Source organism: Bufo bufo, chromosome 4, assembly GCF_905171765.1.
Source record: "Bufo bufo chromosome 4, aBufBuf1.1, whole genome shotgun sequence".
Taxonomy (NCBI): Eukaryota; Metazoa; Chordata; class Amphibia; order Anura; family Bufonidae; genus Bufo; species Bufo bufo.
The window spans coordinates 433,487,926-433,512,151 of record NC_053392.1 but is presented as its reverse complement, the minus strand read 5'-3'; the positions used below and the strand labels follow the sequence as shown (position 1 = coordinate 433,512,151).

At 47.8% G+C, this 24,226-nt stretch overlaps 1 protein-coding gene across 1 annotated transcript in view; it reads left to right on the top strand.

Moving 5' to 3' along the window:
- The first annotated feature begins 19,404 nt into the window (after positions 1-19,404).
- TULP4 (TUB like protein 4) overlaps positions 19,405-24,226 on the top strand; it is a 400,386-nt gene continuing 395,564 nt past the window's right edge. Inside the window, exon 1 of the mRNA XM_040429356.1 lies at positions 19,405-19,503. The gene's annotated coding sequence lies outside the window, so the exon portion shown is untranslated. The remainder of the gene's footprint in view (positions 19,504-24,226) is intronic.

Sequence of the window (24,226 nt, the reverse complement as noted above, 5' to 3'; positions counted from 1 at the left end):
CCTCATAGAAGTGAATGGGGCTGCTTGAAAATCGCAAGCATCCACAAGCAAGTGCGGATGCGGTGCGATTTTCACGCATGGTTGCTAGGAGATGATCAGGATGGGGACCTGATCATTATATTATTTTCCCTTATAACATGTTTATAAGGGAAAATAATAGCATTCTTAAAACAGAATGCTTAGTAAAATAGGGCTGGAGGGGTTAAAAAAATAAATAAATAATTTAACTCACCTTAATCCACTTGTTCGCGCAGCCCGGCTTCTCTTCTGTCTTCATCTGTGAGGAAAAGGACCTGTGGTAACGTCACTGCGCTCATCACATGGTCCATTACCATGGTTATGGATCATGTGACAGACCATGTGATTAGCGCAGTGACGTCACCACAGGTCCTTTTCCTCACAGATGAAGACAGAAGAGAAGCCGGGCTGCGCGAATAAGTGAATTAAGGTGAGAAACATAGAAACATAGAATGTGTCGGCAGATAAGAACCATTTGGCACATCTAGTCTGCCCAATATACTGAATACTATGAATAGCCCCTGGCCCTATCTTATATGAAGGATGGCCTTATGCCTATCCCATGCATGCTTAAACTCCTTCACTGTATTTGCAGCTACCACTTCTGCAGGAAGGCTATTCCATGCATCCACTACTCTCTCAGTAAAGTAATACTTCCTGATATTAATTTTAAAGGGCTTCTGTCACCCCACTAAAGCCTTTTTTTTGGCTACTTAAATTCCCTATACTGCGATATATCAATATATAATGCTCTTACTGATTTTCATTCTGTAGTTTTTTTTAAAATTAAATTACCTCTCTACCAGCAAGTAGGGCAGCTACTTGCTGGTAGCAGCCGCATCCTCCTTTCATAATGATGCCCCCTCCTCATGTTGATTGACAGGGCCGGCGAACGCGCTCGTCCTCTGACTGGCCCTGTCTGCGTTCAAAATTCCGTGCCTGCGCCGTACCGGTCTTCAGTCGACGCAGGCGCACTGAGAGGAGGACGCTCGCTCGGCCGCTCCATCCTCAATGCGCCTGCGCCGATGACGTCACATCTACACCCGGCGCAGGCGCACTTAGGACGACGCTCGCTCGGCCCCTCCTTCCTATCAGTGCGCCTGCGCCGACTGAAGACCGTTACGGGGAAGGCGCGAGATTTAAAACGCAGACAGGGCCAGCCAGAGGACGAGCGCGTTCGCTGGCCCTGTCAATCAACATGAGGAGGGGGCGTCATTATGAAAGGAGGATGCGGCTGCTACCAGCAAGTAGCCGCCCTACTTGCTGGTAGAGAGGTAATTTACATATTATAAAAGTCAGTTTTTTTTTAAAACTACAGAACGAAAATCAGTAAGAGCATTATATATTGATATATCGCAGTATAAGGAATTTAAGTAGCCAAAAAAAAAAAAAAGACTTTAGTGGGTTGACAGAAGCCCTTTAAATCTTTGCCCCTCTAATTTACAACTATGTCCTCTTGTAGCAGTTTTTCTTCTTTTAAATATTCTCTCCTCTTTTACCTTGTTGATTTCCTTTATGTATTTAAAAGTTTCTATCATATCCCCTCTGTCTCGTCTTTCTTCCAAGCTATACATGTTAAGGTCCTTTAATCTTTCCTGGTAAGTTTTATCCTGCAATCCATGTACCAGTTTAGTAGCTCTTCTCTGAACTCTCTCCAAAGTATCAATATCCTTCTGGAGATATGGTGTTAGGGGTATACGATACTGTAGCCTCTTGCTGGCGAGGAGTGGTGTATCGCACAGGGAGAGGAAGGAGTCCAATGGCAGTGACACTGCTAGAAACAAGGTGCAGGGATGGATGCAGTATATAACAGTGGATGCAAAGTGCTGGACTGGGAACAGGAGGGAGACCAGCAGTTCCCAGAGTGGGCTTGAAGGCAGAAGCGTGGTCAAGAGGAGGCGGCGGTCGGTACACAGGATCGTAGTTCAAGCAACGAAGGATGAGACAAAAAAACGTGGTCGGTAAGCAGGCAGCGGTCAGTTCACAGGATCGTAGTTCAGGCAGTGAAGGATGAGACAAAGCTTGACTATGGCTGAGAGCACAATAATCAGGCAAGGAGGAAGTGATGTCGTTGGCTTTAAATAGGGAGTGCATGACTGAGGCTAGTTGAGCTGATTGCACTGGGAACTAGGGTCTGAGGTAGAACACCAAAATTCCAGAACACTTGCCGGAATGCCGGATACGGCATTTTTTCCCATTGAAATGCATTAATCCTGGATCCGCATGAATAAATTAATGCACAAAAAATAAATAAATGCTGGATCTGTTTTTCCGGATGACACCGGAGAGACGGATCCAGCATTTTAATGCATTTGTCAGACAGATCAGGATCCTGATACGTCTGACAAATGCTATCAGTTTGCATATGGAACTGCCAGCTGGAATCCTCTGCCGCAAGTGTAAAAGTACCCTAAGGCAGCGCTAAAGCCCGTCCATTAGTGCCGGTGACGTCACTGGGCTCACTGCTAGGCGGAAGCACCCCCATCCATAGTACTCTCAGTACTAATAAGGCACCCCTAATTGAAATAAGGCCAATCTATAAGGCACTCCAATGGAGCCCTCAGAAGTAATGCCTTCCACCACTGCCCACAGTATTTATTTTCCCTGTAGTGCTCCCTGTAATTATAATACTCCCTGGAGTTATAATCTTCTCTGTAGTGCCCCCATACATTATAATGCCTGTCCTCTCCCTCCGGTTGTACAGGCGATATGTCCGCCCCTGACTCCAAAATAGTACCAATAAAACTGTCACCTTATCCTGGAGTTTCCAAAATGGGGTCAGTTTTTGGGAGTTTCTACTGTAGGGGTGCCTCAGGGGGCCTTCAAATACGACATGGCCACTTAAAATTATACCAGTTAAATCGGCCCTCCAAAATCCATATATGAGGTTTACAAATATTGAGTTTTCTTTTGCTGTTAACCCTTGTTGCCTTACAGGAAAAAATGGATTAAAATGGAAAGTCTACAAAAAGAAGTTAAATTTTGAAATGTCTCCTCTATTTTCTCTGGCCCTGTCAATCAAAGTGGAGAGGGCGTGGCAGTTGCAGAGAGAGCAGAGCCTCTAAGTATAAGGGCAATGCCCTCATTGCTCCCACAGAATCATTTGCAGATATTAAAACTTACTTTTTCTAAGCAATGCAGGCACATATGAACATGGGACCAACACAGATGCCTTCAGCTGCCAAGCGCATATGCAACAGGTCAGCAAGTTTCATTGGTACAAACCTGACGGAGAAGCTGCTATGTATATCTGCCAGCCAGCAGGGGCTACTTTGTGAATTGCATGAGAGGTAAGTAAGTATATTGGGGGGGGTGGGGGTGGGAGGTAGTTGGTTAAAGAAACTGCTGCTATTACCTGGGGAAAGGTGTAAAGGGCCATGTGACTACTACTCTTGGATAAAAAAAATTTATCTGCACTGCTACTACAAGCGAAAGGGAGAGAGACTTTGCTAATGCTTCTACTGGAATTTTTGGGACCCTGCTGGAATTTTGGGACCCTGCTGTCATTATTACTGACAAAAAGGGGGAACCTACTACGCTACCAGGGGGTATATTAGAGATTTTGGAGCTGTCACACTTGTTTGAAAAACTTACACTTTATTTCCTATAGTGATTAGCGGGAGTTAGCATGACCATGATTATCAGGGGAGGGCTGGCAGCCTTAGTCCTGGGGGGCAAATCCAGTCAAGTGGTCAATTTTTAGCCCTGCCCATTATTAAAAGCCGCTCCTACATATAATAGGCCACTCCCAACAAACACTGTACAGCTGAAATTCTATTATTGAGGCCTGTCTCTACACATCATACGGAGAGGGGAGGAGCTGTCCTGGCTGCACTGCCTGCTTCACATTATACAATAAACAGCAGGCTACAGCCAGGACAGGTCCTCCGCTCTCCTCCCTTCCCAGATCCTGCTCAAGGCCTGTGGTTCCCCCCACCATCTGACACCCGCCCGTGGCCTGCTGCCCACCTTGGCCGTCCTCACCCAGCTCTAAATCCTTCTTCTGCAAATGGCAGGGGGAGGAGCTGGAGCATCTCCTCTCCTACATAGCGCCCCATACCTCTTACATCCAGTGATGTCACCTTTGTTGTAGACATTCTTTTTCCTCATCTTCTCCATTCAGACCAGACCGCCATGATGATTTTTCAGCCATCTCCCGTCTCTGCAGAGATTGACAAACAGACATTAGTTTCCCACATTTCCATCATCTTCACATCTTCTGAACACCCTTTCCTGCCACCCCCAATACTAAACTGCAGAAACAGTCCCCCTGGAAATACTACAACCACACAGATAGTGCCCCCTTCAACAATTATTGGCACACAGTGCTCTAAAAAATAACTGCGCCCAGACACTAATAGTATAAAGATAATGTACCCCAAAAATAATTGTGCTAAGCTGATACTGTGCCAGGGTGCACCCCAAAGTAACAGTGCTGCCCAAAATCCCACCATTAGAAATAATTCTCTGCCAGAGCACACTTCGTAATAATGCCCCTATAGTGCCCATACTAGTAATCATGTTCCTCATAGCCCCCCAGTAGTAGTAAAGCTCCCCATAATACCCCTAGTAGTACTAATTCTCCCTATAATATGACAGTACGTGAAATACCCCCGCTTAGTGCCCACAGTTGAGCTAATGTCCCCATAATGTATGCCAGTATAAAATACCCCTATATAGTGCCCCAGTAAATGCCCTCATAATGCTCCCCTCCCCCTTCCCCAAAGTGTCCCCCATAATATGCCAGTAAAAAAATGCCCCTTCTTAGTGCCCCCAGCAGATGCTCCTATAGTGTTCCTCTCCCCTATAATGTGCCAGTAAAAAATGCCCCTTCTTAGTTCCACAATATGCCCCAATAGTGCTCCACTCCCCCATAGTGCCCCCAAATAATGCCCCATAGTGCCGCTCTCCCCTATAGTGCCTCCCATAATGTGCCATTAAAAAATACCCCCTTAGTGCCACCAGATGCCATAATGCCCCCATAATGTGCCAATAAAAAAGGCCCCTTTAGAGCCCCCACTTCCCCATAGTGCCGCCAAATATTGCCCATATAGTGAAACCAGATGTCCCATAGTGCCACTCTCCCTTATAGTGCCCCCATAATGTGCCAATAATAAAAAAAAGCCCATTTAGAGCCCCCAGATGCCCCCATAGTTTCCCCCCCCCCAAAATGGGCAAGAAATAAATGCCCCCAGAATGCCACCCCAAAAAAAACAAAGTGACTTCAGACCTGAACTGGTCCTTAAAAAGTTGGTTTTTGAAAATTTCTGAGAAATTTCAAGATTTGATTCTAAACTTCTAAGCCTTGTAACGTCCCCCAAAAATAAAATATCATTCCCAAAATAATCCTAACATGAAGTAGACATATGGGGAATGTAAAGTAATAACTATTTTTGTAGGTATTACTATGTATTATAGAAGTAGAGAAATTTTAACTTGGAAATTTGCTAATTTTTCCAAATTTTTGGCAAATTTGGTATTGTTTTATAAATAAAAATGAATTTTTTTTACTCCATTTTACCAGTGCCATGAAGTACAATATGTGACGAAAAAACAATCTCAGAATGGCTTATATAAGTCAAAGCGTTTTAAAGTTATCACCACATAAAGTGACACTGGTCAGATTTGCAAAAAATGGCCTGGTCCTTAAGGTGAAAATGAGCCCGGTTCCCAAGGGGTTAAAGCAGTTGTCCAGGTTCAGAGCTGAACCCGGACATATCCCCTTCTCCCGACACTTAGCCCCTCTGACATTTCTTACTCCGATGCTCTCCCTTGGCCTGTGCCGTAAAGCGTAGGGCAAGGGCTGTTTTGTTTACAGCCCTAGCAGTGTTCCCAGTGACGTTACCGGCACTGATGGATGGCCTTACAGGCTTAGGGTACTTTCACACTAGCGTTATTCTTTTCCGGCATTGAGTTCCGTCCTAGGGGCTCAATACCGAAAAAGAACTGATCAGTTTTATCCTAATGCATTCTGAATGGAGAGCAATCCGTTCAGGATGCATCAGGATGTCTTCAGTTCAGTCTTTTTGCCTTTTCAGGACAGAGATAATACCGCAGCATGCTGCGGTTTTATCTCCCCCAAAATTCCAGAACACTTGCCGGAATGCCGGAAACTGCATTTTTTCCCATTGAAATGTATTAATCCCGGATCCGGCCCCGAGTGTTCCGGCAAAACGGATGCGCATGCTCAGACCGCAAAAAATGTGAAAAAATAAATAAATGCTGGATCCGTTTTTCCGGATGACACCGGAGAGACGGATCCGGCATTTTAATGCATTTGTCAGACAGATCAGGATCCTGATACGTCTGACAAATGCTATCAGTTTGCATACGGAACTGCCAGCTGGAATCCTCTGCCGCAAGTGTAAAAGTACCCTAAGGCAGCGCTAAAGGCAGTCCATTTGTGACGGTGACGTCACTGGGCTCACTGCTAGGCGGAAGCCCCCCCTATCCATAGTACTCTCAGTACTAATAAGGCACCCCTAATTGAAATAAGGCCAATCTATAAGGCACTCCTATGGAGCCCTCAGAAATTACTTCCACCACTGCCCACAATATTTATAATGTTCCCTTCAGTGCCCCCTGTAATTATAATACTCCCTGGAGTTATAATCTTCTCTGTAGTGCCCCCATACATTATAATGCCTGTCCTCTCCCTCCAGTCTTCTATACCATGCAGTCCCATGTAAATAACACCAGTCCTCTCCTTCCAGTCCCATGTAAATAACCTATCTTCCTTACAGTCTTCTATAACACAGTCCCATATAAATAACTTAAATCCCCTCCTGCAGCCCCTCCAACACATAGTTCCATGTAAATAACATCACTCCTTACCCTCCAGTCTAATATAATATCCAGTCCCATGTAAATAACACCCATCCCTTCAGCCCATCTAACATACAGTCCCAGTTAAATAACATATTTCCCTCCCACTAAGCAGGGAGGAGGTATAATGGGGAGAACCACATCTCCCAGCATTTATCTGGCACTTACATTCATTCAATGGCATCACAGGTCTCCACTGCTGAGCGCTGCCTTTTTCTGCTGGTCACATGATGGTGACCTCATCACAGGTCCTACCACCACTTCCAGTGTTGAAAAGATCACAATGTCATCGCAGGTCCTTCAGCTATGGTGTATAGGCAGGACGGGCAGCAGATTCATAGTAAGTCCCAATCAGGCCCCCCAAAATGCCCCAATCCCCGACCTCCACCCCAAGGTGACCAGGTTACCCTGGCAGAGGAAGGGAGGGAAAAAAAATTATAAAATAAAAAAAATACCTCAGCTGGCACTAGGAAGGGCTCCCTCCCTCTCTGGGCCTCTGTGTAGCTGAACCAGCTGCACAGGCGACATGTCCGCCCCTGACTCAAAAATAGTACCAATAACCCTCCCTGCAGTTTCCAAAATGGGGTCACTTTTTGGGAGTTTCTACTGTAGGGGTGCCTCAGGGGGTCTTCAAATACGACATGGCCACTTAAAATTATACCAGTTAAATCGGCCCTCCAAAATCCATATATGAGGTTTACAAATATTGAGTTTTCTTTTGCTGTTAACCCATGCTGCCTTACAGGAAAAAAATTATTAAAATGGAAAGTCTACAAAAAGAAGTTAAATTTTGAAATGTCTCCTCTTTTTTTCTCTGGCCCTGTCAATCAAAGTGGAGAGGGCGTGGCAGTTGCAGAGAGAGCAGAACCTCTAAGTATAAGGGCAATGCCCTCATTGCTCCCACAGAATCATTTGCAGATATTAAAACTTACTTTTTCTAAGCAATGCAGGCACATATGAACATGGGACCAACACAGATGCCTTCAGCTGCCAAGCGCATATGCAACAGGTCAGCCAGTTTCATTGGTACAAACCTGACGGAGAAGCTGCTATGTATATCTGCCAGCCAGCAGGGGCTACTTTGTGAATTGCATGAGAGGTAGGTAAGTAAGTAATTGGGGGGGGGGGGGGGTGGGGGTGGGAGGTAGTTGGTTAAAGAAACTGCTGCTATTACCTGGGGAAAGGTGTAAAGGGCCATGTGACTACTACTCTTGGATAAAAAAAATTATCTGCACTGCTACTACAAGCGAAAGGGAGAGAGACTTTGCTAATGCTTCTACTGGAATTTTTGGGACCCTGCTGGAATTTTGAGACCCTGCTGTCATTATTACTGACAAAAAGGGGGAACCTACTATGCTACCAGGGGGTATATTAGAGTTTTTGGAGCTGTCACACTTGTTTGAAAAACTTACTCTTTATTTCCTATAGTGATTAGCGGGAGTTAGCATGACCATGATTATCAGGGGAGGGCTGGCAGCCTTAGTCCTGGGGGGCAAATCCAGTCAAGTGATCAATTTTTAGCCCTGCCCATTATTAAAAGCCCCTCCTACATATAATAGGCCACTCCCAACAAACACTGTACAGCTGAAATTCTATTGTTGAGGCCTGTCTCTACACATCATACGGAGAGGGGAGGAGCTGTCCTGGCTGCAGGGCTGGGACAAGGCCATTTGGTGCCCAGGGCGAAGATGGCAAACTGCGCCCCCCCCCCCCCCCCCCCCCCCGTTTTTAAGAAAGAATCAATGTTGTTTCAAAACAAGAATATACTTAAAGCAATAGAACAAAGGACTGTGGGACTTTGAAAGTCAGAGGCACTATAAAGTTCCCCCCCATCATCATGTGCCAGTATAAAGTCCCCCCCATCATCATGTGCCAGTTTTGTAATAAGCCCCCCCAATGTGCCAGTAACACTATTGTAAAAAAAAACAAAAAAAAAACACTTATACTTACCTAAGTGTCAGCGATGCGATGCAGCCTCTTCCTGTGTCCCACGCTGTAATGTAAGGCTCAGGCGGCACGATGACGTCATTGCGCCGGCCTCTGATAGGCTGCCGGCCTAGTGCCTGCAGCCAGGGGCGTACATAAAAATCACTGGGCCCCATAGCAGGAATCTAAATTGGGCCCCCATTCCCCTTTTATAGCCCCTCCCTTTGTTCCATGAACTATTCTTGCTGCTGCGTTTTATAATTTATGCCATCAGGGCCGGAATGGGATTACAAAACAGCCCTGGCACACAAAAGAGGTATAATAGATGCAGATGTATATTATATACAGCAGTGTACAGTTATGTGAGGTACGCGGTATAATAGATGCAGTGTGTACAGGTATATAGTATATTCCCTAGTGTTCTGATATGTGAGGTACAGGGTATAATAGATGCAGTGTGTACAGGTATATAGTATATACAGCAGTGTACTGATATGTGAGGTACGGGGTATAATATATGCAGTGTATACAGTATATACAGTAGTGTAATATGTGAGGTACGAGGTATAATAGATGCAGTGTGTACAGGTATATAGTAAATACAGCAGTGTATTGACACCTCGTACCTCACATATCAGTACACTGCTGTATATACTATATATCTGTACACACTGCATCTATTATACCTCGTACCTCACATATATAGTATATACAGAAGTGTACTGATATCTGTACACACAGCATCTATTATACCTCATACCTCACATATCAGTGCACTGCGGTATATACTATATATCTGTACATATTGCATGTATAATACTGTGTAATATATGCAGTGTGTGTGCATGTATGTGTGTGTGTATATATATATATATATATATATACAGAGCAGTGTATTGATGTGACACATAGAAGGTATAATACTGTAGATGCAGTGTTTATAGAAATATGTGGTCAGTTATGCATTATAGTCACTGTGAGGTACATGAGGTAGTGGTAACTGTCTGAAGTATTATACATGAGTGAGCAATGAGTAAAAACAGGGCATGGAGGGGGGGGGGGTAAATGATGAAAAGTGGAGGACCTCCTCTTACCTCTCCATTCCAGTCTGTATGGATCAATGCAGAGCTGCTTGTGAACTTTTAATACTTGCTGTTAGGGGTTGAAGGACCTGTGATGATGTCATCACAGGTCCTGGCAGATGTACCTTTGAAACCTAGGAACTACACCATTTTTGGTGCAGTTCCTTTGCTAGATTCTGCAGGACCTGTGATGTTGAAGATGATGTCATCACAGGTCCTGGCAGATGCACTGTTCTAACCTGGGAACTACACTTTACACTGTGCAGTTCCCTTACAGGACCTGTGATGACATCATCAAAGGTCCTTTAGCTTTAGAAAGGTAAACAGGAGTAATTAGGGGGCGGGGCCTCTCCTCCACTTCGGTGCCTGCCTGCAGCCTATCAGAGGAAAGGGAAGGGACACGCCTCTCCCTCCCCTGCACCTCCGCTGGCACAGACAGTTTACAATGGAGATGAGCGCAATGGAAGCGCTCATCTCCCTGTGCCCGGCGGCGGCTGCTCACTTGGGGGGGGGGGGGTCATTTTAGTTGGGGGGGCACATGGGGGGGCACAGCATGATGTAGGGGGGGCCGTGGCCCCCTCTGGCCCCCCTCTGGCGACGCCACTGCTGCTGGCACTTCACCTGCGCCCCCCTCCTGTCCGCAAATGGTAGCGCCCAGGGCACCCGCTCCTTCGGCCCCTGCCTTGTACCGGCCCTGCCTGGCTGCACTGCCTGCTTCACATTATACAATAAACAGCAGGCTACAGCCAGGACAGGTCCTCCGCTCTCCTCCCTCCCCAGATCCTGCTCAAGGCCTGTGGTTCCCCCCACCATCTGACACCCGCCCGTGGCCTGCTGCCCCCCTTGGCCGTCCTCACCAGCATGCTGCAGTTTTCTCTCCGGCCAAAAATCCTGAACACTTGCCAGAAGGCCGGATTCGGCATAATGTATTAATACTGGATCCAGTACTAAGTGTTTCGGAAAAACGGCAAAGACAGATCCGGCATTGCGATGCATTTGTCAGACGGATCAGCATCCGGATCCGTCTCACAAATGCATCCGTTCGCGTCCGAATCCGGCAGGCAGTTCCGGCGACTGAACTGCCTGCTGGAATCCTCTGCCACAAGTATGAAAGTACCCTAATGAAAACCTAAAATTTTGTGTCTCTGAAAATTAGAATATTGTAAGAATGTTTCCTATGCCTTTAAATGGTCCCTCAGTTTGGTTCAGTAGGCTACACCAGGCATCCTCGAACTGCGGACCTCCAGCTGTTGCAAAACTACAACTCCCAGTATGCCCGAACACCCTACAGGTATCAGCCTACAGCAGGGCATTGTGGGAGTTGTAGTTTTACAACAGCTGGAGAGCCGCAGTTTGAGGATGCCTGGGCTACACAAACATGGGGAAGACTATTTGACAGTTGTCCAGAACGCAGTCATTGACACCCTCCACAAGGAGGGTAAGCCACAAAAGGTCATTGCTACAGAAGCTGGCTGTTCACAGAATGTTGTATCCAAGCATATTAATGGAAAGTTGAGGTGGTAGAAAAAGATGCACAAACAACAGGGATAACTGCAGTCTTGAAAGGATTGTCAAGAAAAGGCCATTCAAGAATTTGAGGGAAATTCACAAGGAGTGAACTATGGCTGGAGTCAGTACTTCAAGAGCCACCACATAGAAGTATCCAGGACATGGGCTAAAACTGTCACATTCCCTGTGTTAAGCCACTCTTGACCAAGAGGCAAAGTCAGAAGTTTCTAAGGAGAAAAAGGACTGGACTGTTGCTCAGAGGCCCAAAGTCCTGTTTTCAGATTAAACTAACTTTTGCGTTTCATTTGGAAATCAAGGTCCCCGAGTCTGGAGGAAGAGTGGAGAGGCACACAGTCCAAGTTGGTTGAGGTCCAACGTTAAGTTTCCACAGTCAGTGATGGTTTGGGGAGCCATGTCATCTGCTGGTGTTGGTCCACTGTGTAATATCAAGTCCAAGGTCAATGCAGCCATCTACCAGGAAATTAGAGAGCATCATGCTTCCCTCTACTGACAAGCTTAATGCAGATGCTGATTTTATTTTCCAGCATAACTTGCTGTCTAACCCCCACTGATAAACAGGGCTGGTGTAAGGATTTTTGCCACTCTAGGCAAAAGCTAATTTTGCCACCCTCTTTGACTCCGCCCATTGACCACGCCCTTTGATCAACCCCTTTTTTGTCAGCCACCTATTTAATAATTGTCGCATGCAACATTTTACTTGACCAGCTAATTTTAGATATTCTACAGCAGTCCCGTTACAATCCCCCCTCCCCAATTAGCCTTTCGACCAAATAATAAAAATAGTAAAATAGAACATTTAATTAAAACATTTTAATTGTAAACATTTTCTCATATGCAAAACATAAAATAGCAGCATTGCACATACACTCACCTAAAGAATTATTAGGAACACCATACTAATACGGTGTTGGACCCCCTTTTGCCTTCAGAACTGCCTTAATTCTACGTGGCATTGATTCAACAAGGTGATTATAGCATTCTTTAGAAATGTTGGCCCATATTGATAGGATAGCATCTTGCAGTTGATGGAGATTTGAGGGATGCACATCCAGGGCACGAAGCTCCCGTTCCACCACATCCCAAAGATGCTCTATTGGGTTGAGATCTGGTGACTGTGGGGGCCATTTTAGTACAGTGAACTCATTGTCATGTTCAAGAAACCAATTTGAAATGATTTGAGCTTTGTGACATGGTGCATTATCCTGCTGGAAGTAGCCATCAGAGAATGGATACATGTTCTCATTCTGTTTACGCCAAATTCGGACTCTACTATTTGAATGTCTCAACAGAAATCGAGACTCATCAGACCAGGCAACATTTTTCCAGTCTTCAACAGTCCAATTTTGGTGAGCTCGTGCAAATTGTAGCCTCTTTTTCCTATTTGTAGTGGAGATGAGTGGTACCCGGTGGGGTCTTCTGCTGTTGTAGCCCATCCGCCTCAATGTTGTGCGTGTTGTGGCTTCACAAATGCTTTGCTGCATACGTCGGTTGTAAAGAGTGGTTATTTCAGTCAACGTTGCTCTTCTATCAGCTTGAATCAGTCGGCCCATTCTCCTCAGACCTCTAGCATCCACAAGGCATTTTTGCCCACAGGACTGCCGCATACTGGATGTTTTTCCCTTTTCACACCATTCTTTGTAAACCCTAGAAATGGTTGTGCGTGAAAATCCCAGTAACTGAGTAGATTGTGAAATATTCAGACCGGCCCGTCTGGCACCAACAACCATGCCACGCTCAAAATTGCTTAAATCATCTTTCTTTCCCATTCTGACATTCAGTTTGGAGTTCAGGAGATTGTCTTGACCAGGACCACAACCCTACATGCATTGAAGCAACTGCCATGTGATTGGTTGACTAGATAATTGCATTAATGAGAAATAGAACAGGTGTTCCTAAAAATTCTTTAGGTGAGTGTATACAGCAGCACGTACCTCTCACATAGCCTCCAGGTGATGTCTCCTCCAATGTAGATCTTCTCTGTCATCATCTTCTCCGTTCAGTCCGGACACTTCTCTCAGCCGCCTCGTCTCTCACTGAGAGAAGTGTCCTCACTTTTCTATCATCATCCCCCAACCTGGAGTCCCCACAGTGTTATCCTGCTGCTCGCTGTGCCCCAGCCCCCAATACCACAAATACTATCCTGAAGAAATAATAGTGCCCCCATAGTAATAGTGCTCCTCATAGTCCCACCAATAGTAATTCCCTTCTAGAATGCCCTCATTAGTAATACTGCCCCTACACTGCCTCACATTAAGTAATTTGCCCCCCACACTGCCCCACATTATGTAATTTGCCCCCCACACTGCCTCACATTATGTAATTTGCCCCCACACTGCCCCACATTATGTAATTTGCCCCCACACTGCCTCACATTAATTTGCCCCCACACTGCCCCACATTATGTTGTTTGCCCCCACACTGCCCTCCATTATGTAATTTGCCCCCCACTAAGTAATTTTGCCCCCACAGTACACACTGCCCTCCATTATGTAATTTTGCCCCCAGACTGCCCTCCATTATGTAATTTGCCCCCACTAAGTAATTCTGCCCACACACTGCCCTCCATTATGTAATTTGCCCCCAGTAAGTAATTTTGCCCCCACAGTGCACACTAGAGTTGTTGCGATACCAAATTTTTGATTCGGTTTCGATACCATGAAAAAGTATTGCGATACTCGATACCATTCGATACCACGCGAAAAAAATAAACAAAAAAAGCCACGTGCATTCCTCATTTTTAAAAATGGCGAATCGCGCAGTTTTTATTTTATTTTTTCTGTTCCGGCATTCACCACCTAGATTTTTTTTTTATATTTTAATAGTTTGGACTTTTCTGACGTGGCGATGTAATATGTTTATTTATATATTTTATATGTGAAATTGGGAAAAGGGGGGTGATTTATACTTCATATTTTAGTGTTTTTTTTTTTTCACTTTTTATTTAATAACTATTTCCCCCCTTAGGGGCTAGAACCTGGGATCTTTCATCCCTTTTCCTATTCACCCTGATAGATCTCTATCAGGGTGAATAGGACTCCACACTGTCCCTGCTGCTCTGTGCTTTGTGCACACAGCATCAGGGATGTTACCATGGCAACCAGGGCTTCTGTAGCGTCCTGGCTGCCATGGTAACCGATCGGAGCCCCAGGCTTACACAGCTGGGGCTCCGATCAGAAGCTGCCACTGCACCACCAATGAGGGGGAGTGGAGAGGTCCCTGTGGCCACTGCCACCAATGATTTTAATACTGGAGGGTTGAGAGGGGCCGGCGCACTGTGCCACCAATGATTTTAATGGGATGGGGGGATTGAGGGGGGGGGGGCACACTGCACCACCAATGATTTTACCCCTTTATACAGGAGGCGGGTACTAGCAGATCAGCGGCAGTTAACTGCCGCTGATCGCAGCTCCCTGTCAGGGGCAGGGTGCCGGCAATGCGATTCTGCTGCCGGCACCCGCCTCCTGTATGTGTTAAAGACTGACTACTGTATATGAGTCCAGACTTTCACTATTAGGCCACACAGAGCGGCGCCCAGCGATGTCTCAGCACTCACCATTTAGTCCTGGGCGCCGCTCCGTTCGCCCGCAGTGCCCCATTACTGTCTCCTCTCCTGCTCCACATGCTGCTGATTACTATCGGAGCGATGGGAGGAGACATCAGCTTCACTAGTGGGCGTTCCTTCTCCCTGGCTGTAGCGCTGTCCAATCGCAGCGCAGGGAAAAGGAACGCCCACTAGTGAAGCTGATGTCTCCTCCCATCGCTCCGATAGTAATCCTATCATTGGTGGCGCAGTGCGCCCGCCCCTCCTCCGCCCCTCTCTTCTCATTGCCGCCCCTCCTCCACCCCCTCTCTTCTCATTGCCGCCCCTCCTCCACCCCCTCTCTTCTCATTGCCGCCCCTCCTCCACCCCCTCTCTTCTCATTGCCGCCCCTCCTCCGCCCCTCTCTTCTCATTGCCGCCCCTCCTCCGCCCCTCTCTTCTCATTGGTGGCGCAGTGCGCCCGCCCCTCCTCCGCCCCTCTCTCCTCATTGGTGGCGCAGTGCGCCCGCCCCTCCTCCGCCCCTCTCTTCTCATTGGTGGCAGCGGCAGCAGCACAGGGGGAGGGAGGACAGCTTCCTTCTCCCCGTGCTGCTGAGAGAGAACATGAGCGCGCCGATAGCAGCGCGCTCATGTTCAGAGATACTAGACTGCGCAGAAGCGCAGCCCAGTATCGAAAAAACGGAAATCCCGGTATCGTATCGATACCGGGACAAAAGTATCGATTGGGTATCGAAATTTCGATACCCGCAACAACCCTAGTGCACACTGCCCTCCATTATGTAATTTGCCCCCAGTGCCCCCACTAAGTAATTTTGCCCCCACAGTGCACACTGCCCTCCATTATATAATTTGCCCCCCACTAAGTAATTTTGCCCCCCACTAAGTAATTTTGTCCCCACAGACAGTGCACACTGCCCTCCATTATGTAATTCCCCCCCTGACCTTACTTGTGTCGCTGATGATCCTGTAAAGTCTAGTCTGTACTTGCTGGCTGGCTTCCCGAGCATGAGTTCACTAAGTTTAGTGTCTTCGGCGCGTGATCCCGCGAGACCCACCTTGGGAGGTCACGGGTCTCGCGGGATTGCGCGCCGAAGTGACTGAACATGCCTGCGCAGGCTCGCAGCCGGCAAGTACAGGAAGGATCAGATGTCACATCAGCGATACAAGTAGGGGGCGACTGGGTGCTAGGTGGTGTTGGGATTCGGAACTTGGGTCCGGCGGGTGACACCTGGTGCGGCCTGCACCGACCCACCTCGCAACGCCACTAGCGGGCGGCGGCCAGACTCCAGAGCACTGGCGCCCCCAGGCAGAGTGCCAGGGGCGTAGCTAGAAGTGACTGGGCCCCACAGCAAATATTTGTAAGGGCCCCCTCCAGCGCGCTTCGCACCTCCCTCCTCCTGTGTAAACCCCACTCCTTTGGCACAGTGTAGCGGTATACTGTATATTGTGTGGCACAGTGGATGCTATATGTGTATAACATAAACATATTTCACATGAAAACTTACAGTTACTTGACCCTTGGGGATCTCGGACACCACTTCCACACTTTGGCCGGGGGCTCGGCGGAGCTGATGTTGTGCTTTATCCTAATGAGAAAGATTTCATAATAAGGATTTGAAGAAGGGGCAGAGGGATAGCAGAGCAGGGAGAGGCTGGGGCTGCTACTAGGGGGTCATACCATGGGGGAGTAATAAAGCCCACCATAATGCCCCCCCCCCCAGTAGTAATAATTCTCCTTATAATGTGACAGTGCAAAAATACCCCCTTGTAATGCCCCCAGTTGAGCTAATGTCCCCATAGTGCCCACATAATGTCCCAGTATAAAATACCCCTATATAGTGCCCCCAGTAAATTCCCCCATAGTGCTCCTCTCCCCCCTTCCTGCTAGTGCCCCCCATAATGTACCAGTATAAAATGCCCCATATATAGTGCCCCAGTAGATGCCCCTCAGTGTCCGGCCTCTGATAGGCTGCCGGCCTAGTGTCCCCCATAATGTGCCAGTAAGTGTCCCCATAGATGCCCCCCCATCATGTGCCAGTATCAAGTGCCTCTCTCCTCCCCCCCACATGTCCCAGTATCATAGTGCCATCTCCCCCCCCCACAAAAAAAGTGCCAGTATCAAGTGCCTCTCTCCCTCCCCCCCCATGTGCCAGTATCAGGTGCCAACCCCCCCTCCCCCCCAGGTGCCAGTATCAGGTGCCAACCCCTCCCCCCCATGTGCCAGTATCAGGTGCCTCCCCCCCCCATGTGCCAGTATCAGGTGCCAACCCCCCCTCCCCCCCAGGTGCCAGTATCAGGTGCCTCCCCCCATGTGCCAGTATCAGGTACCTCTCCCAGCCCATGTGCCAGTATCAGGTGCCAACCCCCCCTCCCCCCAGGTGCCAGTATCAGGTGCCTCTCCCCCCCCATGTGCCAGTATCAGGTGCCAACCCCCCCTCCCCCCCAGGTGCCAGTATCAGGTGCCAACCCCCCCATGTGCTAGTATCAGGTGCCTCCCCCCATGTGCCAGTATCAGGTGCCTCCCCCCCCCATGTGCCAGTATCAGGTGCTAACCCCCCCTCCCCAGGTGCCAGTATCAGGTGCCTCCCCCCATATGCCAGTATCAGGTTCCTCTCCCCCCCCCCCATGTGCCAATATCAGGTGCCAACCCCCCGTCCCCCCCAGGTGCCAGTATCAGATGCCAACCCCTCTCCCCCCCATGTGCCAGTATCAGGTGCCTCTCCCCCCCCCCCCCCATGTGCCAGTATCAGGTGCCAACCCCCCCCCCCCCAGTATCAAGTGCCCCCCGCTCCCCTCATGGCAGTAACAGTCGGATATAAAAAAAAAAAAAAAAAACTTCTACTTACCTCCATGTCAGCGATGCGATGCAGCCTCTCCCTGTGTCCCGCCCTGTATGTCCATATATGGAGTCAGTGCTTGTATTTCAGAAAAGTTTCTGCTGGGATTCGAACCCACAACCTTCTGTATCAGAGGCAAAGCATTTAACCACAAGACCATAACAGCTGCTTTGCTGCTCATATATAGAGATATAGCAGAGCTGAGTGTGCTGGGACAGCTGTCATATAGAGATATAGCAGTGCTGGGTGTGTTGGGGCAGCTGTCATGTGTATAGATGTACACTTAGCCAGCTATAACAGTAGAAGTCTCATATTTTCAATCAGTTGTAATGCAGCCTTTATGGCTGTGAGGGTAAATGCTTTGCCTCTGATACACTAATACATTAGAGGTTGTGGGTTCGAATCCCAGAGACATTAGGAGACAGTAAGATTAGATCACATTAGCAAGGGCTGCTGTGAAGGGGCCCTGAACATTTAAGACATCGATATTTAACTAACTTAAAAATAAACAGTCACACACGCTGCCGGGACGCCGGGCCCCGATGCAGCTGCTTCCCCGGTAGTTATGCCACTGCAGAGTGCGCTCTGCTTATGGGTGGCGCCAGCCCTGCTGATAAAGGTACCAAAACCTGGTTTAATAACCTCGTTATCACTGTGCTCGGTTGGCCAGCAAACTCACCTGACCTAAACCCTATAGAGAATCTATGGGGTATTGTCAAAGAGAAGATGAGACATCAGACCCAAAAATGCAGACTAGCTGAAGACCACTATCAAAGCAACCTGGGCTTCCATAACACCTCAGCAGTGCCACAGGCTGATCTCCATAGCATGCCACGTTGATGCAGTAATTCATGTAGGAGACCCAAGTATTGAGTTCACATACTGTACATACTACTCAGTAGGCCGACATTTCTGTATTAAAATTATGTAATATTCCAATTTTCTGAGACACTGCATTCTAGGTTTTCATTAGCTGTAAGCCATAATTATCAACATTAAAAGAAATAAACAGTTGAAATAGGTCACTTTGTGTGTAATGAATCTATAAAATATAGGAGTTTCACTTTTTGAATTGAATTACTGAAATAAATGTACTTTCTAATAATGTATTGAGCTGCACCTGTATAGGAGGGGAGCAGATCTGCTGTTCCTTCGGGGTATCGGACACCCTGTATCACTACAGTACCCTTGTTCCTGCTCTTTATTGCACTTTAGTTACTACCTTTATTGGACCTTTGGCACAAGGTGATCCCCACGGATTATTGACATCCCAGAATCCGCTCTGCCCCCCTCCCCCCCCATTTCAGAACACAGCGCCCCTATTAGCCATAACAACCAATCACAGAATACATTTTTCTTTACAATATGAAATCTCAGCTCTCCACGGTTGCCAGGGGTAACAAAGCCTCTTTCCCCCCCAATGTGGATATAAATCCCATCATATCCCTTCCTGTGGGAAGGTGACTGAGAGGGGAATGCAGACAGCCCTCCTAACAGCCAGGACAGCGCTGGCATCACGTCTATCTAATTGCAGTCACACACGACCAGAGCTGGCACTGGCAGAGGAGGAAGCGGGGAAGTGACAGACAGCCTGGAGCAGGGGGCAGGAGTGGGAGCAGAGTCATGTGACACGGATCACGTGTGCTGCGAGCTGAAGGAGGAGGTGAGGGAGAGGGAGGCGGTGGAGAGATAGGCCCTGCATAGAAGACACAAGACAGGCAGAGGAGAGCCGCTTGTGCACTGAGGTAAGGTGCAAACATGTCTGTGTCCGTGCCTGACCCTCCCAGTGACTCCTCCGTCCCCGTCGCCTCCCTGCGAGGTAGTAATGGGGCTGTCTAGCCGAGCATTTGTGTGTGCGTGTTCTGGTGCGGTTAATGAGAGCTGGGCTGGCTGGCTGCAGCGCTTTGCGGGCATTACCCGGGGAAGTTGTTGGAGCGGGGGCCTCCTGGGGATTCATTCATCCAGTGCATGGACGGACCTACCTGTGTGTGAGGTAAGTACCTGCACCATGTCTGCCCCGTGCCAGGGACTAGGGCGTCTTTCTGCAGAGCAGGGGCTGCTGGCACACAATGCAGTGTATGCTGTGCCCTCCAGTCAGGCAGGTTATGGAGAGCTGTCATCTGGATCTGGCAGTGACCCCTGACTGTGCCCTACCTACAGAACCTCTTCTACCGCCACCTCCTAGTGCTAGACCTGTGCTCTTTGTATTACTATGTATTCAGTACAGTGAGGGCATAAACATTTTAGCACTTGACCTTTTTTCTTTGTTCTCGGCTGCTTGTTGCTTTTTACCATTGTCAATGAGCTTTTTTTTTTTTTTTTTCGGCCAAGAACAGACAATCCGCAGGCTTTACCGGCTAGTGAAATCTATTGTCCTTTGAAGTACTGCGTAGAAAAGAAAGCTTGTTGCTTCTAACAATATTACTATACTACAATATATACTGTACACACATTATGTAATCTTACCCGTGCACGGGTTACCTGGACTTCGTAAACTCCGTCTGCGCCTTGCGTTCATGTTGTCCTGAATGATGTCATCCATTGTCTCCTGCATCTTGTAGTACCATCATAGTAGACCTGTGAGTCCAGCATAATGCCAGGCACGCTCGGGTAGCTTGGTTTTCTGCCGTGTCTGCTTTGCTTGGTTTATTGTACTATATATAACATTTTCACTAGCCAACCTGGTGCACCACCAATGAGGCGAGGTGAGGCGATTGCCTCAGGCAGCATGAGGTAGGGGCAGCGGAAGGGGGATTATCTGTTTCTGCAGTATAGTATTGGGAAGCTCAGTATGTAGTGCTGTATTAACCTGTATGTAATGTTTTCTAAGTATGTCTTAACAGTAGGGCCGGAGGGAAGGGGTTAGACTAAGAAATTGGCATTGGGGGGTTGGGGCGCCATTTCAGTTTTTGTCTCAGGCAGCAGAAAGGCTAGGTGCACCCCTGTAGCCAACCATGTGTGCGTATTCCGCTCCGGGCTCCAAGTGTCCTGTAATGCATTTACCACCAGCCCTTTGGCAGCCTGGCACTGGCAAGTGACACGTTCATGTTACCCTCTTTTTCGATTCAAGGGTGGACAATATTCAGACTTTGGGCTTCGTTGTGATTTCTTTTATTTTTTACCATTTACATCAATGGAAACCAATCTAAAACAAAGGAGTCATTTTAGGCACATTAGTTACCTCCTGGGATTAGTCCACCTCTGTATTACTAAGGAGTTTTCCAGACATAATCTATTTGAAAGGGTGTCTCTTAGGCTAGGGCAGGGTTTCTCTACTCTGGTCCTCGGGACCCACCTACTGGTCAGGATTTGAGAGTATCCCACAGAATGAACACCTGAGGTAAGTCCTGATGCATGGACACTAATTCTATCGCCTGCTCAATACTAAGTAAATCCTGAAAACATGACAGGTAGGTGAGTCCCGAGGACCGAAGTTGAGAAAGCTAGGGCTGCTCGGCGACATGTCACACAAGCTAATTTAATAGGGTTGCAATGACTGTGACACAAATCCATCCAAGTAATTATATATTTTTCCCCTCCCCCACGACAGCACCTTAGAGAGATGGCTCCGCCCCAGGACAGGAAACCTGCAGCATAAAAAGGTGGAGCCGCTCTCCCACCTCAGTGAGGTTTCCTGTCCTGGTACGGGAGCCTGCAGTTGTCGTCCTGACCTGGAAGTCCCGGTAGATGCCGGAGGGTTGGAGGCGGCTTGTTTACCTGTCCGATCATCCCCACAGGCGTCGGGGGCAGGATACCGGTGAGAAGATCCCGGGTCACAAGGGCAGAAGGTGCTGGTCCCTCAGACGAGGAGGACCGCACCAACGGATCTAGGGTGGCCAGAAGGCCCCAGTATTGCTGCAAACCAGCCAGGACGCCACCGGATGTAGACGCTGGTGGGTGGCGTCTGGACAGGAAGTGCCATGCGTTCCACGGCCGTGCGCTTCCGGTCAGGTGACCGGAAGTTCGGCTGCCCGGCAGTTTTAAAACCAACTACATACAGGTATGAGGGTGCTGGAGTTATTGGACGCCGTTGTCTGTTTTCGGTGTGCCTGAAGTGGACCAAGTTCCTGGGCTATCTTGGCGTGGAGAGGTTTGCAGTAACTATGTATCTCTCAGGTGAGAGGAATTCTTGGTGGCAGTAGATAACCTGGGCAATATTTTTGCAGGTTACCTTTCATTATGGATGAAGAAGGGAGATCTGAATGTGCAGATATTGAAATCTTGCCGCCGGTATTGTGAGTCCTATTCTCGCTCCTTTCAGGGTCTAGGCTGTTACTTAGATTGGGTATATTCCATTTTTCTTAGACGGTGCCTAAGAAGGTGGCGACAAAGAAAAAGAACAAGGAATGCCCTATCTGCAAGTGCTCGCTGTCTTCTACTTATGCTAAGAAGCTCTGTCAGCAGTGCATTGAGAAGACAGTGGCCGAGGAGACTCCGAGTCTTCTAAAAGACATTAAGTCTATTATGTCCGAAGTCAAAAATTCCTTGAAAGCCGGTAGGAAGAGAAGAAGAGAAGTGAGACAGGAGTCCGACGTGGAATCGGAAGATAGTGGCACTCTCTCCGGGGATGAGGACTCTAATGATTCCTTCTCTTCGGAGGATGACACCAAAGAAGGAAAGTTCCTTTTTCCGGCAGAAGATACGGACAAATTGTTAAAGGTTATCCGATCTACCCTGGAATTGGAAGATACCAGAGAAAATAGATCTGTAGAGGATGTTGTGTTTGGGGGACTTAGGGAAAAGAAGCGTAGGTGTTTCCCTGTCCATAAATCGGTCTCAGCTGTGATAGAAAAAGAATGGAAAAAACCGGATAAAAAACCGTTTATTTCTAAAACCTTTAAGCGGAAGTACCCCTTTGAGGAAGAGGCATCTACATCTTGGGACAGGGCCCCGAAGCTGGATGTAGCCATTTCCAAGATTTCTAAAAAATCCTCTCTGCCCTTTGAGGACATGGGTTTCTTGAGGGATCCCTTAGATAAAAGAATAGATTCTGCCCTTAAGAATTCATGGGAATCTTCTGCGGCGGCTTTCAGGCCTAGTATAGCCGCCACAGTGGTTGCGAGATCTATGTCACTGTGGTTGGATAGGCTACAGGGGCAGATTAGGGATAAATGCCCTAGAGAGCAATTGTTGGCATCTATGCCCACTTCCCAGAAGGCCGCGGACTTTATTGCAGATGCCGCAGTGGACTCGGTGAGGCTGGAAGCGAGAGCCGCATCCCTTTCCAATTCCGCGCGACGTGCTTTGTGGCTTAAGAATTGGAAAGGGGGGGATATGCCGTCCAAGCTGAGATTGTGTAGCATTCCCTGTGATGGCCAGTTCCTTTTTGGGTCTGAACTTGACTCCTTACTCGAAAAAGCGGCAGATAGAAAGAAAAAGTTTCCCCAAGAATCTTTCACTCAATTTAAGCAATATAGACGGCCCTTTCGGAACCCGAGTGGATTTCAGAATAAAAAGCAGACGGGGGACAGAGAGCAGGGAGCAAGGCCTAGATCAGGAAGTAAGGGCTTTTTGTTTAGATCAGCCGCAGCTCGTGGGGGAAAACAAGGAAAGCAATGACGCCATGATCCCAGTAGGAGGAAGATTAAGATTCTTTCTTCCTGCTTGGGAAAAGATGGCGGGCAGATGGTTGATAGGTCTTCTGCGGGAAGGTCTAAGGTTAGAATTTTTGAGATACCCCGCGGAAAAATTTGTGATTTCAAAGTTTTCTATCATTATGCTGCAAGAAATAAAAAAACTAATAAACAAAAAAGTGTTACTTCCTGTCCCAGAGTCAGAGATAGGGAGAGGTTTTTATTCCACCCTGTTTCTAGTGAAGAAACCAGATGGGTCATACCGGACTATAATAAACCTCAAATACCTGAACAAATTCCTGAAAGCCAGGAAATTCAAGATGGAAACCATCAGGTCAGCAATATTTCTTTTATCTCCGGGTTGTCATATGGCGGTTCTGGATTTAAAAGATGCGTACCATCATATTCCGATTCATCCAGATCACCAGAGATTCCTCCGGGTGGCTGTAAGAACCGAGACTGGGCTTCTTCATTACCAGTTCCAGGCACTCCCCTTTGGCCTTTCCATGGCACCTCGAATCTTTACGAAGGTAGTGGCGGAGATGGCCTCCTTCATCAGGAAGGAGAACATCACATTTCTGCCTTACTTGGACGACTTTCTGGTGGTGGCCCAAACTCAAGCGGAGTGTGTCTGGGCTCTGAATCGGGTGATGGAGGTACTTCAGTCCCTGGGGTGGCTTTTGAATACCCAGAAGTCCAGGATGGAGCCATCATCAAGCCAGGTTTTCTTGGGTCTGGTTTTAAATTCCAGGCTGGAGAAAACTTTCCTCACAGAGGAGAAGGTAGCCAGGATTCAGGGAGTAGTTCGGCGGGTTCAGTCAGGAGGAACCCTGTCTATAAGGAAAGCTATGTCCCTGTTAGGAGTCTTAACATCCTGCATGCCAGCAGTCCAGTG